Source organism: Rhinolophus sinicus, linkage group LG14, assembly GCF_036562045.2.
Source record: "Rhinolophus sinicus isolate RSC01 linkage group LG14, ASM3656204v1, whole genome shotgun sequence".
NCBI lineage: Eukaryota > Metazoa > Chordata > Mammalia > Chiroptera > Rhinolophidae > Rhinolophus > Rhinolophus sinicus.
Window position 1 is genome coordinate 47,159,372 of NC_133763.1, and position 14,006 is coordinate 47,173,377.

General features: G+C 44.1%; 1 protein-coding gene across 1 annotated transcript in view; it reads left to right on the forward strand.

Annotated features, from left to right (window-relative positions):
* PTGFRN (prostaglandin F2 receptor inhibitor) overlaps positions 1 to 14,006 on the forward strand; it is a 69,397-nt gene that overhangs the window by 14,394 nt on the left and 40,997 nt on the right. The gene's annotated exons all lie outside the window — the stretch shown is intronic.

Genomic DNA, 14,006 nt, shown 5'->3' on the forward strand with positions numbered 1-14,006 from the left:
CTTAAGGTTGAGTATTAAATGATGTGAACAGGATTTATAAACTGTAAAGCAGTGCTGTAAATGTAAGGTAGGTTTCGTCAATTACCGCGTCCTTGAGGGCAAAGCTGTCTGTTCAATACTTGGCTCACGGTGTCAGTTAGGGTTCCATCAGAGAAGCAGAGCCTCTATAAATATTATGGACTAAGGCATTTATGAGAAGAATTAGACTTTACACAATTGGGAGGAGCTGGGGAAAGTCAAGGCCAGAAAAGGGGAGCTGGAGGACCCGGGGGAAGCCATTAGTCAGCCCTCCTGAAGCACCTTTGGAGGTGGGCAAGGTGGAGGTTGCAGAGGAATCTGGGACCCCGGCAGGGAGGGACTACAAAGGGGGCCTGGCGAGGGAGTCTGTGGAAGGGTAATTGCCTTTTCATAGCTACCACTTCTGATTTGCCGCCAAGCAAATGGTGATCTGGGGGCATTTGTCAGTAAGGATAGCAACTGGGAAGAAAGAACAGAAAGAAGAGCAAGGTCACACTGGTGCCCACTCACACCTGTGCATCTGTCTCACCACCTTTAACCAGAGCATAGTGGCTCCTGCTGCCCTTCCACTTCCCAAGTCTCAAATGCACTACTGTTCTGTCGAACTGACCCGGAACTGCATAGGGAAGAGGATTCTGGGAAATGTAGTTCCAACTTCGCCAAGTTGACCCAGAACAAAAGCCTACAATTTCATAATGTAGAATTAAAGATTTTGCATGGCTCTGGCCTCCTAGGATCTCTCAAAGGCCACAGAACTGGAACCAAAGTCATGGTTATATGATCTAGTGATTCACCGGTCAGAAGTCCAGTGAGTTAATGATCCAGTCTTTAAGAAGAGATTTGTTCTTGTGTTCCTGGGTTTCTGGTGGCCTTGGTTTTCTTCCTGTCTTCCTTGCCTTTCCTGTCTGTAGTGCCAGAGGCGATGGTTATGTCAGCAGCAAAAGCTCAGTAAAGTTGCACTAACCTTAAAGAGCCTGTCAATTCTGGTGGAGTGCAAAATCTTTCTTTCACCGAATTCTTGTTTGACCTGGAAGACTAAATGCTTACTATTCCTCCTTGCATTGCATGAAGGCTAAAAGAGGGTTTCTGGATGCAAATGACTACAGACGAGAGCCAGCAACTGTCATGTACATGTTAAGTGAGAACAAGGTTCAGACGTCTGGGCCACCCTCTGCACCCCCATGATCTGTTATTCCCAGCAGCCCCTTCCTCATGTTTCTGCAGCCAGCTCAGGCCAGCCGAGGACTCAGGGAGTGCCTTGGTCCCTGGAAAAATAGCACACTTGGTGAGATTTAACAGTCACGTCTGGACCTTGTCGTCACTCTGAATTCTGTCACCTTTTGATTGTCAACTCTGATATATCCCCCTGTGACCATAACCTCTTCCCTTTACTCCTTTCCAGTATCCTCGTGTCTGTCTCCATCCTTGCTGTGAGCCCCCAATCTTGAACGTTCCTTTTTTCGAGTCCACCAGGCCACTCTCGCTTTCCTGGGCTCTGATCCAGAGCAAAGCCTGGTGGTCAGCACTTCAGCAATGAGCTTGTTAGCGTCCTGGGGCTCCCCTGCCACATTTCTGTGTCCGTCCTCGTGTCGTAGTTGAGTGATCCACCCCAACCATCATCTCTGAGCCTCAGCCTTATCTTGCTAAGGAAAATCTCCAAACCTGCCCACCCGAGTTTCCCCACAAAGTCAGGGTGTCTTTACTGCACCTTAGGCCTCTTTTGTGTTCATTTTGTGATGGTTTCCTATTATAATCCTACTGCTTGTTCGAAACCTTTCCCATGATGTATTTCCAACATCTAACCCCTCTCCGACTTGACGGACACAAGGGAGACCAAGCTAAGGTTCCTCAAGCTTTTTGCCTCAAACATTTCTCTATTTTTACCTACAGTTTTCTCCTAAATTCTGAAAAAAGTCAGGGCTCTATCTTTGGCTCTTTTTTTCCTTTTTCTGTGTATACTGTCTCCCCATGTGACCCCAGGCACCCTGTGGTTTTAAACACCATCTGTGTGCTCATGGCTCTTCAATGACTGTCTCTGCTTGGACCCCACCCCCCTCCCCAGCTCCAGGCATACATGTCTACTGCCTACTCCACTGTACCCCCCACTCTCCTGTCTAACAGGCATCTCAAGCTTAGAACAGCCAGGAGAGAACTCTAGCTTTGCCTGATACAACTGACTCCCTCATCTCAGTAAATGGCTTTCCTATGTACCCAGAGGCTCAAGCCAGAGCTTGTGGGGGGCGGGGGGGGGGAAGAAACAAACTTTCCTCTACCTTCAAGGTTCTTCTGCCTGGTCTAATAATCAAATAGACGTGAGGCAGATTAGCAAGAGAAAATGATCAAATTTAATACATGCGCATGGAAACTGTATGGGAACCCTGCATGGATGAGTGAGTCAGAGACCCCACATTCCCGAGAGGTTCAGAAATAGAAAGGGAACATAGGTTCTGAGCTAGGGAATGAGGCAGAGTGCCTTGGGGCTTCCCAGGGCCATTGCAGGAGGATAAGAAGAGCAGATGTTTAGTAAATAGAGGTTTGTTCTACTCTGTAGATGAGTCAAAAGAGGTTATCATTGGTAATCTCATGGGCTACGCCCCTCATTCAAGTTTTTTTTTTTTTTTGTAATTAAAGGGAGGGGCAGTTTCTCTTGAGCCTGAGGCTAAAGTTGCCTTTAGCGCCAAGGAATCTGCATACCACTGAAGCACATCTTGGGCTGGCTCCTTCTGAATCCCTACACCTGCTTTGGGGTCGTTTTCATGGCTGTGCCCTATCTCTTTGCATGTTTGATTGTTCCCTTGCTTCTGGCTCTTTCTCTCCAAGCCCCACACTACATCACTGACAGTGCACCTCTGTGGACGTCACCAATGACCACTTCAGTAGGTCCTCAGTTCAGTAGGCTTTTCTCAGCACCCGTCTACCTAGCCTTTCCCGCAGGCTTGTTCATTTTTCCTTCAGACTGAAACATACCAGTGTAATAGGAGTCTGCTCTAGGAATGTGTAAGATGCAGATCTGGGTAAGAAACAGGTTCTGCCTTCGGAGCTGGGCATCTACCAGGAGCAAGCAGATGGGTTTGTCTATAAGTGAAACAGTCGATGTTACTCCCCACCCTCCCTCCTGGAAATTCTTGCATCCCTTGGCGGCTGGGACATAGACTTTTCTGGTTTTCTTTCTCACTGGCCACTATTTCTTTTTCTGTGCTGTTTTTCTTCTGCTTGTGTCTGAGAGATAGGAGTTTGCTATGGTTTTGTTCCGTTCTCTCTCTTTCTGTACTCTGTCCCTCAGTCACCTCTCTGACTTCCACATCGTCTCTTCACCCCCCTCGCTCCATGCATGTGATTTCACATTCATGTGGGACTCAGATATCTGTTAGGGGCTTCCGTATCAGTCGATCTTTCTAGCATGGCTCTCAGATCTGCTGCCTTCCCCATTCCCAGCATTGCCTGTGTTTTGATTCTTATTACCTCTGTCATCTTGTAGAGGGCTCCCGCCTGACCTCCCCTGGGTCCGCCCCCGTCTGCTCTAATCACCCTCCTCTTCACCACCCCCACAGGTCCTCTCCTAAGGGCTCCCCCCTTTAACTCTGGTCACCTTCCTCCTCAGTGTGTCCTGTCCAGCCTTCCCTCCCCACCAACCGTTTTTCAAAAGCCCAGTTCAAATGTTGACAATGCATGAAGCTTTTCCCTAATCTTTTTGGATGGACACACTCTCACTTTTGAAGTCCATGGCACTTATTAGTACCTCTCTTTGGTTACTTCCATCCTTTCCTTTTGTAATAAATTTTATTGGGGAATATTGGGGGACAGACAGTGTGTTTCTCCAGGGCCCATCAGCTCCAAGTCATTGTCCTTCAATCTAGTTGTGGAGGGTGCAGCACAGCTCCAAGTCCAGTCGCTGTTTTTAATCTTAGTTGCAGGGGGCACAGCCCACCATCCCATGTGGGAATTGAACCAGCAACCTTGTTGTTGAGAGCTTGTGCTCTAACCAACTGAGCCACCTGGCTGCCCCTCCAGAAGCTCAGCCACAGCTCTTTGTCTTCAATCTAGTTGTGGAGGGCGCCGCTCACTGGGCCATATGGGAATTGAACTGGCAACCCGGTTGTTTAGAGCTCGCGCTCTAACCAGCTGAGCCATCCAGCCGCCCATCCTTTCTTATATTATAATTTTTTTGGTACACTTTCTGACCCTTAACATATCATGTATAAGTCCCTTAACATATCAAATATAAGGCCATTTTCCCTTTCTCTCTCACCTGTCATCTAGCATTGGTGCTTCTTGCTCAGTTGTTTGTTGAATGAGTAACATGTTTCCCAAGTGTATTTCAGTGAGGTCTTAACTGAACCTTTTTTTTCTCTTTTTTAATGATTATAAGGCCTCTAGTAGAACCTTATTTGCGTTCAGATGGGATTTTGAAGTACTGCCATATGTGATTTCATTACACGTTCTCTGCTGGCTGTAACTTGTTTAATGCTGCATTTTCATCACTTAGGAACTGTCTAGATGAAAGCTGGCACAGTCCCTTCCTGCCAGGCCTCTCAGTGGCAAGACATGAAGAGACAAAGGTTTTTCATTTGTTGAGTCAGATACTGCAACATAGGTGCTAGGAGAGTTTGCAGGTTTGATTGTCTATGTGTTCATTTCTAGTTCACATGTGAACTAGGAACTCCATGTGGAAATCTTTAGGCCCCCCGTCCGTCTTAAAGGCTTTGTAAAGACTCAGGAAAAGGGACTTGGTTGTCCTTTTATAAGGGAATTAAAATAACATCAGCTGTTGAGTTTCAGCGTTTCAGCTCCACCTGTACCACCAGATACAAAACTGCCAATCAATACTCATTTTCCAAGTGGCCCCGATTGGAGAGTCAGGCTGTTGGCTTCTAGGCAGCTCGGTGAGATGATAAAATTTGAGCAATAGTAGAAACAATTGCAAAAGTCCTTTGCTGTGCTCTGCAGGTCTTGATTTAGAATAATGTTGGTGATAACCCCAAGAAATAAAATCTATTTCCCATGGATATCACGAGGGGGTGGAAGACGGTAGATAAATACAGTTTAGTCTTCATTAGCTTGTCTCAATGATTCCTCACGGAGAGCTCTTATTGAAATAAGCTTTGAAGGAATAGCTTACCTTGAAAAACTTGCCTGACTTTTCTTGCCTACCCCTATCCATTCTATATGACAGGGGAAAGTTGAAGGCATTTAATTATTTTCTTGAGTACCTCAAAGGGGGGCAAATGGTAATCTGCAAACTATTACCTCTTGCTTGTTAGTTATCTATACTGCTGAAAAGTCAGAGCAGTGGGCTTCCAAAAAGCCCTTCCTATATGATTTTGGAATAAAGTTCCCTTTACCTTTTTTTGAATAGGAAAGTCTGTGACGTTTAAGCTAGTATCACTTTAAATAATGAAGGTAGTAGGTGAGAAAAATTTTTGAAGAACCTGGAAGGTATTTTTAACAATCCCACTTCTCTGCTTCTCTCATCTGTCTACTTCGTATTGAGAATATATATTTCTCTCTGAGGAACTCATTTCTGTTACTATGCTGCCTGTCTGGTTTACACTGACCTTGGAGAATTTGAAATATTTTATAGGGAATTTCAAGCTTTCTTCTTTCTACTCAGAGCAAAGGCAAAATCAACAGAAGGTAGCCATATCAGTAACACAGTTGAAGGCAAAGCATCCCAGCCCATCTTTGTCTTGACCGTGCCATGTATAGGCCAGATATGTGGCTTTGAGGCCCTCACTTCACAGCTGTTATGACCTTGAGCAAGTTATTGAACGTCTGTGAGTCTCAGTTTCAGTCCTGTTTCCTCCGTTCTGTGATAGGGGTGGTAGGATCTATCTTACGGTTCTGTTCTGTGGATTAATTAAGACGAATTAGGAATAGTATGTACTGCAGTGCGTGGCATATAAGGGAGACACAGTATATTATTCCTCCTCTTACTCTATCCCAGTCTTCTTGAGAGATATTTATTTAATGATGAATCAAAGTGAACACATCACAAAATAAATACATGATTTTAGTTGAAATGATGGATTCTGTGATTTATCAAGTGTTTTTTATTATTTCCCTTTGCTTCTTATTCCCCAATAGTTATTTGTTATCCATTCTTTCACTTCTGTGGTTATTCTAGAGATTGGAATATACACTGTTGACTGCTTGGTGTCTACTGGTGGCCCTTTTATCATTACCGGGATAATGCAAGACCTTAGGACATTTAAGCTCCATTTATTCCACTCTTTCTCTCACTTTTTGTGCTGTTGATGTTTTATATTTTAATTACGCATATATTTTAAATTCCAGCAGACATTACTAATACTGTAGTATATCATCAATATTCAGTGGACTTATCCACACAGATACCCTTTCTTTTTGCTATTTATGCCTTTGTATCTTTCCATGATTGCCTCTGGGATCATTTTCCTTCTGTTTGAAGAACTCCCTTTAATATTTTTTGTTGGTGTTTCTATAGTGTTTCTTTTTGTTAATTCTCTTTCCCTTGTTGAGAGTTGGTTGAAAGCATATTTATTTTGCCTTGTTTAAAAAGGATTTTTCTCTGTGTCGAATTCTCGCTTGGCAGTTATTTTCCTTCATGACTTTAAAGATGTCATTTCATTGTCTGATGAGCATGTTTTCTGTTGAAAGTCAGCCATCAGTTATATCATTGCTCCCTTCGCTGCCTTTCAGCCGTTATACTGTGACGTACCGAGGTGCGGTCTTCTTTGTATTTATGCTGCTTATGATACGTGGTGCTTCTTGGATCTGTGGCATGTCTTTTGTTGCTTTAAGAAACATCTTAGCCATTATCTCTTCAAAAATGAATTCTCCCTAATTCGACCACATTCTTCCTCCTCCTGGAACTCCATAACACGTTTGAGCTTTTTACTGTCTCTCATGGGTCTCTTAGATTCTTTTCTGTGAATTTCATCCTTTTTGACACCCTGGGTAAGTTACACTGACTTCTTTTCTGCTGCATCTAATTTGCTATCAGAGCCATTTATTGAGCTCTTAATTTCCAATGATATATATGCAGAGGGTGCCAAAAAAATATATACACATTTTAAGAAAGGAGAAAACTGTGTTAAAATTCTAATACTCAATATATACCGATAACAAAAGATGAATGTAAGTCATGTGTATACATTTTTTTGCACCCCTGCTACACACACACGTGTGTATATGTATATATTTTGGTTCTAGAATTTCAATTTGATTATTTTAATAGATTTCAGTTAAGAAGTGAAATGCTATTGTTTATTTCTTTAGTAACCTAATCACAGTGATTTAAAAGTCCGTATCTGATAACACCAATATCTGGATCCCTGTGGATCTGTTTCTATTGTCTGTTTTTTTCTCTTTTGTTTTCAGTCATTTGGTCGTGTCGTATAGAATGTCTGGTAAGTTTTGATAGGATATTGAAAAATTACAGCAGGTCTGTATGATGTTATCTTCTCCCCAAGATTTACTTTTTTTCTTCTTCTGGCAGGCTTGTAGAGTAAGAGAAGCTCACCATAGTCTAATAAGGAATTGAGATGTTTTGAGACTGGGTTTCAGTATTGATGAGAGCTAATTGGTTTTTCAGCTTTGCTCTTCCTCCAAGGGCATAGTAGTTGAGAGTCTGGGGTGTTTACTATAGTCTGCCTTCCTGTGTGAACTGGGAATTCCAACTATCGTTTCCCTAGTACTGAGATGGTTGAACACTTTCTTAACCTTTTAGCCTCTTAGTATTTACTTTCTGCTTAGCTTCTCTGCCACTCATCCCCCCCACCCCAAGCCATTTTCATAATGTCAGTTGCTTTGAGGGGCAAAGCAGTGTGCTTGCCTCCCTGCTGTTGTCTTTTCCCTAGGATCTTGGCTCCACAAACTATGACTTTCTTAGTAGCCCCAACTCCCACAGTTGTCTTCTTGGTCCCGTGAGATGCTGGCCGCTCTGAGCTACTGACTTTATTGAAATCTGTGGCCCACACCTCTAAAAATTGGCAGGCATATCTAGAGAAAAAGCAGTGAACATTGGTGTTCTACCTTGGCGTGATCTGGACCCCTGATCCTGGACACTTGGATTGCTCACCGATGCATTCAGTTATCAGTTTCTTGTATTTTACGCATCTTGTTCTCAGGCCTGGGATAAGCTACTCTATCCTGAAATGGAAATCTCAACTACTGGTCTTTTGAAATTTATACCCTACTTACATCCCCTCCTCCCAAAAAAGTGTTTGAGGCAGTTTGCAATGATATGTACATGTACATGCAATGAAAACTTTAAAGGTAAAAAAAAAAAATCAAAAGTACAAGGGTAGCTGGGAAGGCAGGGGAAGATATAGAGACAGTGGAAGGAGATAATCATTAGAAATTTAAGCTGTGGGTAGTTTCCATAGTTATCATCATATTTGGTACAGGACTTCCTTGAAGCTAAGGTACAAAAGGACACATGGATTCCATATATGTTGGAAAACAGGACTTGGAAGTTGGGATAGAGGAAAGAGATGAAACTAGCAATAACAGTTGTATTGGGCTTTTGGTGGATTTGGTTTATGTTTTTTTTTGTAGGCTTAGGCAAATTTTTCTTTAAAAGAAGTGGGAGGCAATGAGGGTTCTGCACCTTATCTAAAAGGGTCTGATCTCATCAGGGCATTACACGTGCTGGACCACTTAGTAATTGGGATTGCTAATGGTTTGGCAGAGAGGCCTTAATACCACTGCACCACGTGACATTAAAGCCCCCTTATTTTGTCTTGAGCATCAGCGGTCCTCTGGGCTGTGATAACTGGTTTGAGTGGGAAGGGATATATATGGTTCTTGTTTTCTGGGGAAAGAATGTACAATGGTCCACCAACAGGTACAATTTTCTGGTACTGAATTCTAAGGGAATTTTATCATATGGATTCTTGTGTCATCAAACAGCATGACGTTGTTCTTGGTACTTTTAAGGGTGATAAGCAAATGCTTTTCATATGAAGATTTCTTTTGTTGACCCCTGAAAATAAATGAAACCATAATTTAAAGTTGCTACTTAGTAGAGACATTTTTTATGGAGAACTAGCCTCGTCACAGTTCAGGTACCAAAGTGTTTGGGACTCTTAATTTGAAATGCTGGTAGAATTGAGAAAACCGGAGGAAAATTTCATTCTTTTCTCCTTAGTTATCAACTTTTACAAGAGGTTTTGACAAAAACTGGCAACGTGTGGCTATGCAGATAATCGTTTTGATTTGAAAAGAGCCATATGCTTTATTTTTTTTACAAGTTACATTTATTTAAAAATATTATTAGCTGTTATTTAGCACCATTACAAGAAATCAGTGCTAAATACCAGATTGCTTGTAACAAGCTGAAATTCTGTTACCAAAGTTTAAAATCTTGATTTGCATGGATGAGGGGGACAGCTCAGTTCTGCATGCAAGACACGGCCCTGGTTTATATCTTTTTAGATTAGATTTGATCTTTCTGGCATCTGTTCATATCTGCTTTGCTTTTCCCGGCGGCACTAGAACGTAGCCAGCATTGAAGGTACTTTCGCAGGTTAAGTTGGAACATGGAGGTGGGAGTGCCTGAGTGATCCCAGGGGAGATGGGGGGGGAGGCTTCCCAGGCCAGGTGGTGCTGGAGCTGCTTCTTGCAGGAGGATGAGATTGGTGGGAGCATATTCCAAGAGGCACAGAGGCAGAGGTCATGGGGTGCAAAGGTCCCATGACCACTCCTGGGAAATGCCCGGGGCCACCTGGGCGGGTCCCAGAACCGAGAGCACCACATTTCTAGAAAATGAGGGGTCATTTGTTTTGTTGGAGCATAAGCTTTACAGGGTGGGAGAATGGTGGGAGAAACTGGAGTGGTAGCCATGGGCCAGGCCGTGAATCATCTTCCATGCCTTTTTTTCAGTCACTCATTTAGCAAATATTTATTGAACAATGACTGTGTACCAGGCCCTGTTCTAGGCACTGCATTCAGTAGGGAACAAGACAAACAAAAAGCACTGCTCTTATGGAACTTAGATGCTAGTGGGAAGAGACAGACAATAAATAATTGTAAAAATAATATGCATGCATATAAAGTATATTAGTGATAAATGAGAAGAAGACACTTTGGCCAGAAGAGCAAGAATGGAGGGGATGGGGGTGCAGTTTTCAGGTGGTCATGAAGGCCTTGTTCTGAAGGTGACATTGGAATAAAGATCTGAAGCTGGTGAAAGAGCCAGCGCAGGGGGGTCTGAGAGTGTCCCGACTGAGGAAACATGCAAAAGCCCCGAGGCTGCGGCAGGTCTGGTTTCTTCTAGAAACTTTAGGAGGAAAGCATGGCTGACATGTAGTGGAGGGAGCCAGTGGGAGAGGAGCAGGAGGTTCGAGAAACACAGAGGGCCAGATTCTCCGAGGCCTTGATGAGACCTCTGTGAGGATTTTGGGTTTATCCGAGTGAGATGCGGAATGACTGGCGAGTTTTGAGCAGAGAAGTAACAGAATACAACTTAAGTTTTTAAAAGGTCACTTTGCTGTGTTGAGAGTAGAGGTGGAGAGCGGAAGCCAGGAGGCCAGCTGGGAGGTTGTTGTGCAATAATAATTCAGGGGAGAGAGAAGGTGGCGTAAACCAGGGTGATGGTAGTGGGGTTGCCTGGGAGATAGACGGTACCCTGTAAGTGATAAGAAGCCATTAAAGGCTTTGGACCAGGGAAGTGACACGTTATTTGTGTGTTAAAAGGGTGATTTTGGGCAACCATGTGGAGGTAGGATTGGAGAGCTGAGACTGGATCAGTTTCCCAAGCTCCAATCACTAAGAATAAAGATAAGGACCCTACAAAGGCCGTCATCTCATGCCTGAGCGCCCCATTGGGCAGTTGTCAACCCTGGTCAACTTCTTGACAAGGGATAAGAATTGAAAGATTTACACATGAGGAAACCTTGCCAAGGAAGTGAGGTCAATGATTATGATCAGGCGGCCTGCAAAGCCGATAAACCACGTCCCCTTACCACGTGGCAGCCCTGTCTGGAGTTTCCGTTTCATCCTCAGACTCCTAAGGATGGAGTGTGTGGTGACTATTGTCTCCATGTCACAGATGAGGAAACCTGGGCACGTGGAGGGTAAGCACGAGGCTGTGGAGCCTCTGACGGATCTTCACCTTGACACTTCCTTCTGGCAGGTTTCTTAGGAAGATTCAGAATGGTCTGAATCTCCACAGCGGCAAAAAAAGAGATCAGCTATTTCCCTTGTGAACTGGGGTGATGATGGCTTCGCTGCTGGGTAGTTATGTATTATTTCAACACCCTCTGCTGCCAGTGACAGGAATTAGATTAAGGATTCTAAGTGGAGGTGAATGGAATTGCAAGAAACGAAAATGTCCTGAAGAAGGATGTGTGTGTGTGGTGTCTGGGTGAATGTGGAATGATCCAGAAGGCTGGATCCAGTGGCTCACATAATGCCATCAGGTCACTAGGGTACATTCTCTCTGGTTCTGGATTGTCGGCCTGGGTCTTCTGCTGTAGACGCTTCCTCACCTTGTCGGGAGGGCTGCCCACGTGTGGCTTCAGAGCAAATCATTTGTATAGTACCCTGTTTCCAGAGGAAAGGATAGGTGTCTTCCTGAGAATTTTCAGCAAAAATGAGCTGGGAGGATTCTGATTTACTTGGTTTCAGCTCCAGTGTCCATCCCAGGGTCAGCCCATCTGAGGGGCACTTCAGGAATACCAGGCAGCACCCATGCGTGAGCGTTTGCTGGAAGTTCTAGGCCTTAGGTCATGGACATCATCCTATAGGCACTGCGTTGCCTTAAGAAGAAAGTCACAACATGTTCCAGCACTACCCCTTGAGAGTATCTGGGGTTGGTAGTACTGTTCTCCATGGGAAGACATGTGACCCATCGTTCTGAGTTACCAGTACCAGTCCCTTTGTTTTTATGGAGAGTGAAGTGGGGTGCAGCAGCTTTCCATAGAACTGGAGAACAGTCAGGACCTGCTCTGGCTGGGCTGGGAGGAGAAGGCCACCAGCGCCCCCTACTCTGAGTGCCGACTGTCTCCATCACCGTGTCTCCTATATGGAAATTTCCTTTTTCTTTCTCAAAGTCAATGATAATGGGTGGAGAAAACAAGAGCTGGCTTTGCAAAAGCATTCCTCAGCGTTCTTTTTTGTTTGTTTGTTTGTTTTGCCCTGACACAAATTAGGATGAAAGATTTTCACCTATAATCGGGGATACATATACCTTTGTTTGCCTAACAAAACTTAATGAGACACAAGTGCGTCTTACTAAGTGTAATGGACTCTAATATTTTCTGTTCTGTTTAATGTCATTATAAAAACATACACACATGCTGTCGTAACTACTATAAATTCATTTTACAACCCACTAAATGGTGGCAACCCAGAGTTTGAAAAGCGTGAATTAAACCACTGAAAAACAAGCAACAATTGTGTATTATTTTGCTGGGGCTCCTGTGACAAAGTACCACAGAGTGGGTGGCTTAAACAACAGAAATTTATTGTCTCACAGTCCTGGAGACTAGCAGTCGAGGTGTTGGCAGGGCTGGTTCCTTCAGAGGGGTATGTAAGGGAGAATCTGTTCCAGGCCTCTCCCCGAGCTTCTGGGGGTTTGCTGGCAATCTTTGGTGTTCCTTGGCATTTTTCTTGGCTTGTAGATATACCACCCCCTTCTCAGCCTTTATCTTCACATGCTGTTCTCTCTGCGTGCATGGCTGTGTCCAGACCTCCTCCCTTTTAAGGACACCTGTCATTGAATAAGGGCCCACTCTATTCCAGTGTGATCTCATCACAACTTAAATAATTACATCTGCAATGACCGTATTTCCAAATAAGGTCACACATTCTGAGGTACTGGGAGCTAGGCCTTCAACATGAGTTTTAGGAGGCAGGGGGACACAATTCAGCTCAGGGAAAACACAACATTGAAAATAAGTAATAGAAGTCCCCATTTTATTGAGCTCGTATTACATGAGAGACTCTCAGCCAGGCGTTTTAGTTCATCAGCTCAGTGAGACCTTCTTGCCCCATTTTATGGTTGAGGAAGCCAAAGGTGGGAGGTCCTCCCAGTTTAAACCTACATCTCCTTGATTTCAGAGTCCATGCTTTTTCCTGTAGACCTTAGTGCTCTGCTTACTTATAGAACACCCAAGAGGAGCCATACAAGTCCATTTGGTCTGAATTGCAATGTTAAACACAGATAGTAAGCATGCTACGGAATTGTGTTGCGTTTCATTGCAATGAAGACATCTTAAAAGTCCCACAATTGACGGTCCCTACGGGCTCTACAAGAGGCTTGTGTTCTGGGGGCAGGGATGCCAGTGAACGTTTGGCTTTGTCCACTGGCTTTGTCCCCAGCAAGTTGAATTGCTACATTCCTAACAATACCCAAGCCAGCAACCCACCAGACGAGGTACTCTCTCCCTTTGCGCATTCCCATCCTCGTTCTGAATTTAGATCAGGGTGAAGAGTAGAGAGAAAGAAATGAGCCAGAAAATAGAAAATTAATACTCGGTAGAGTCGTCATATTTTAAAATTAATTTATAGGCAATGTCAGATAATCGGAGTTAAATCATTTTATCAGCAGGCTGCTCCAAGATTTAACAATTGGCATCCATCAATGTAAATCAGGTCCCAGGCGCCCCAGGGAATGGTCTCCAGGGAGGAGGGCTGATACCCGGCGGACAGAAGTGTAAATACTTGATTAGCTGTGTCCTTTTCTTTCTCACAAAACCTAACATACTTCTACATCACATTGAGTGGTACGTTTACATAGTAACAGGAGAGAAGAAGCTATTCAGGTTTAGAGTCAGCCTACTTTTCATGCTTATCTTCCTCCCTGTCAATCCTAGGAAACTGTGGAGTGAGACGTACTCATTTCAGGGGTGTACCCCTCGCTCGTGGGTCCAGGGATGGGCTTTCCCTCCTTCTGTACACGCACAGGCAGGACACCATGTTCCCCAGCTGTTCAGCTGTCACGTTTCTGCCACGTGCCTGCAAACAGGAGCAGCTGGCGTGATCCAAGACCCACCTTTCATCTC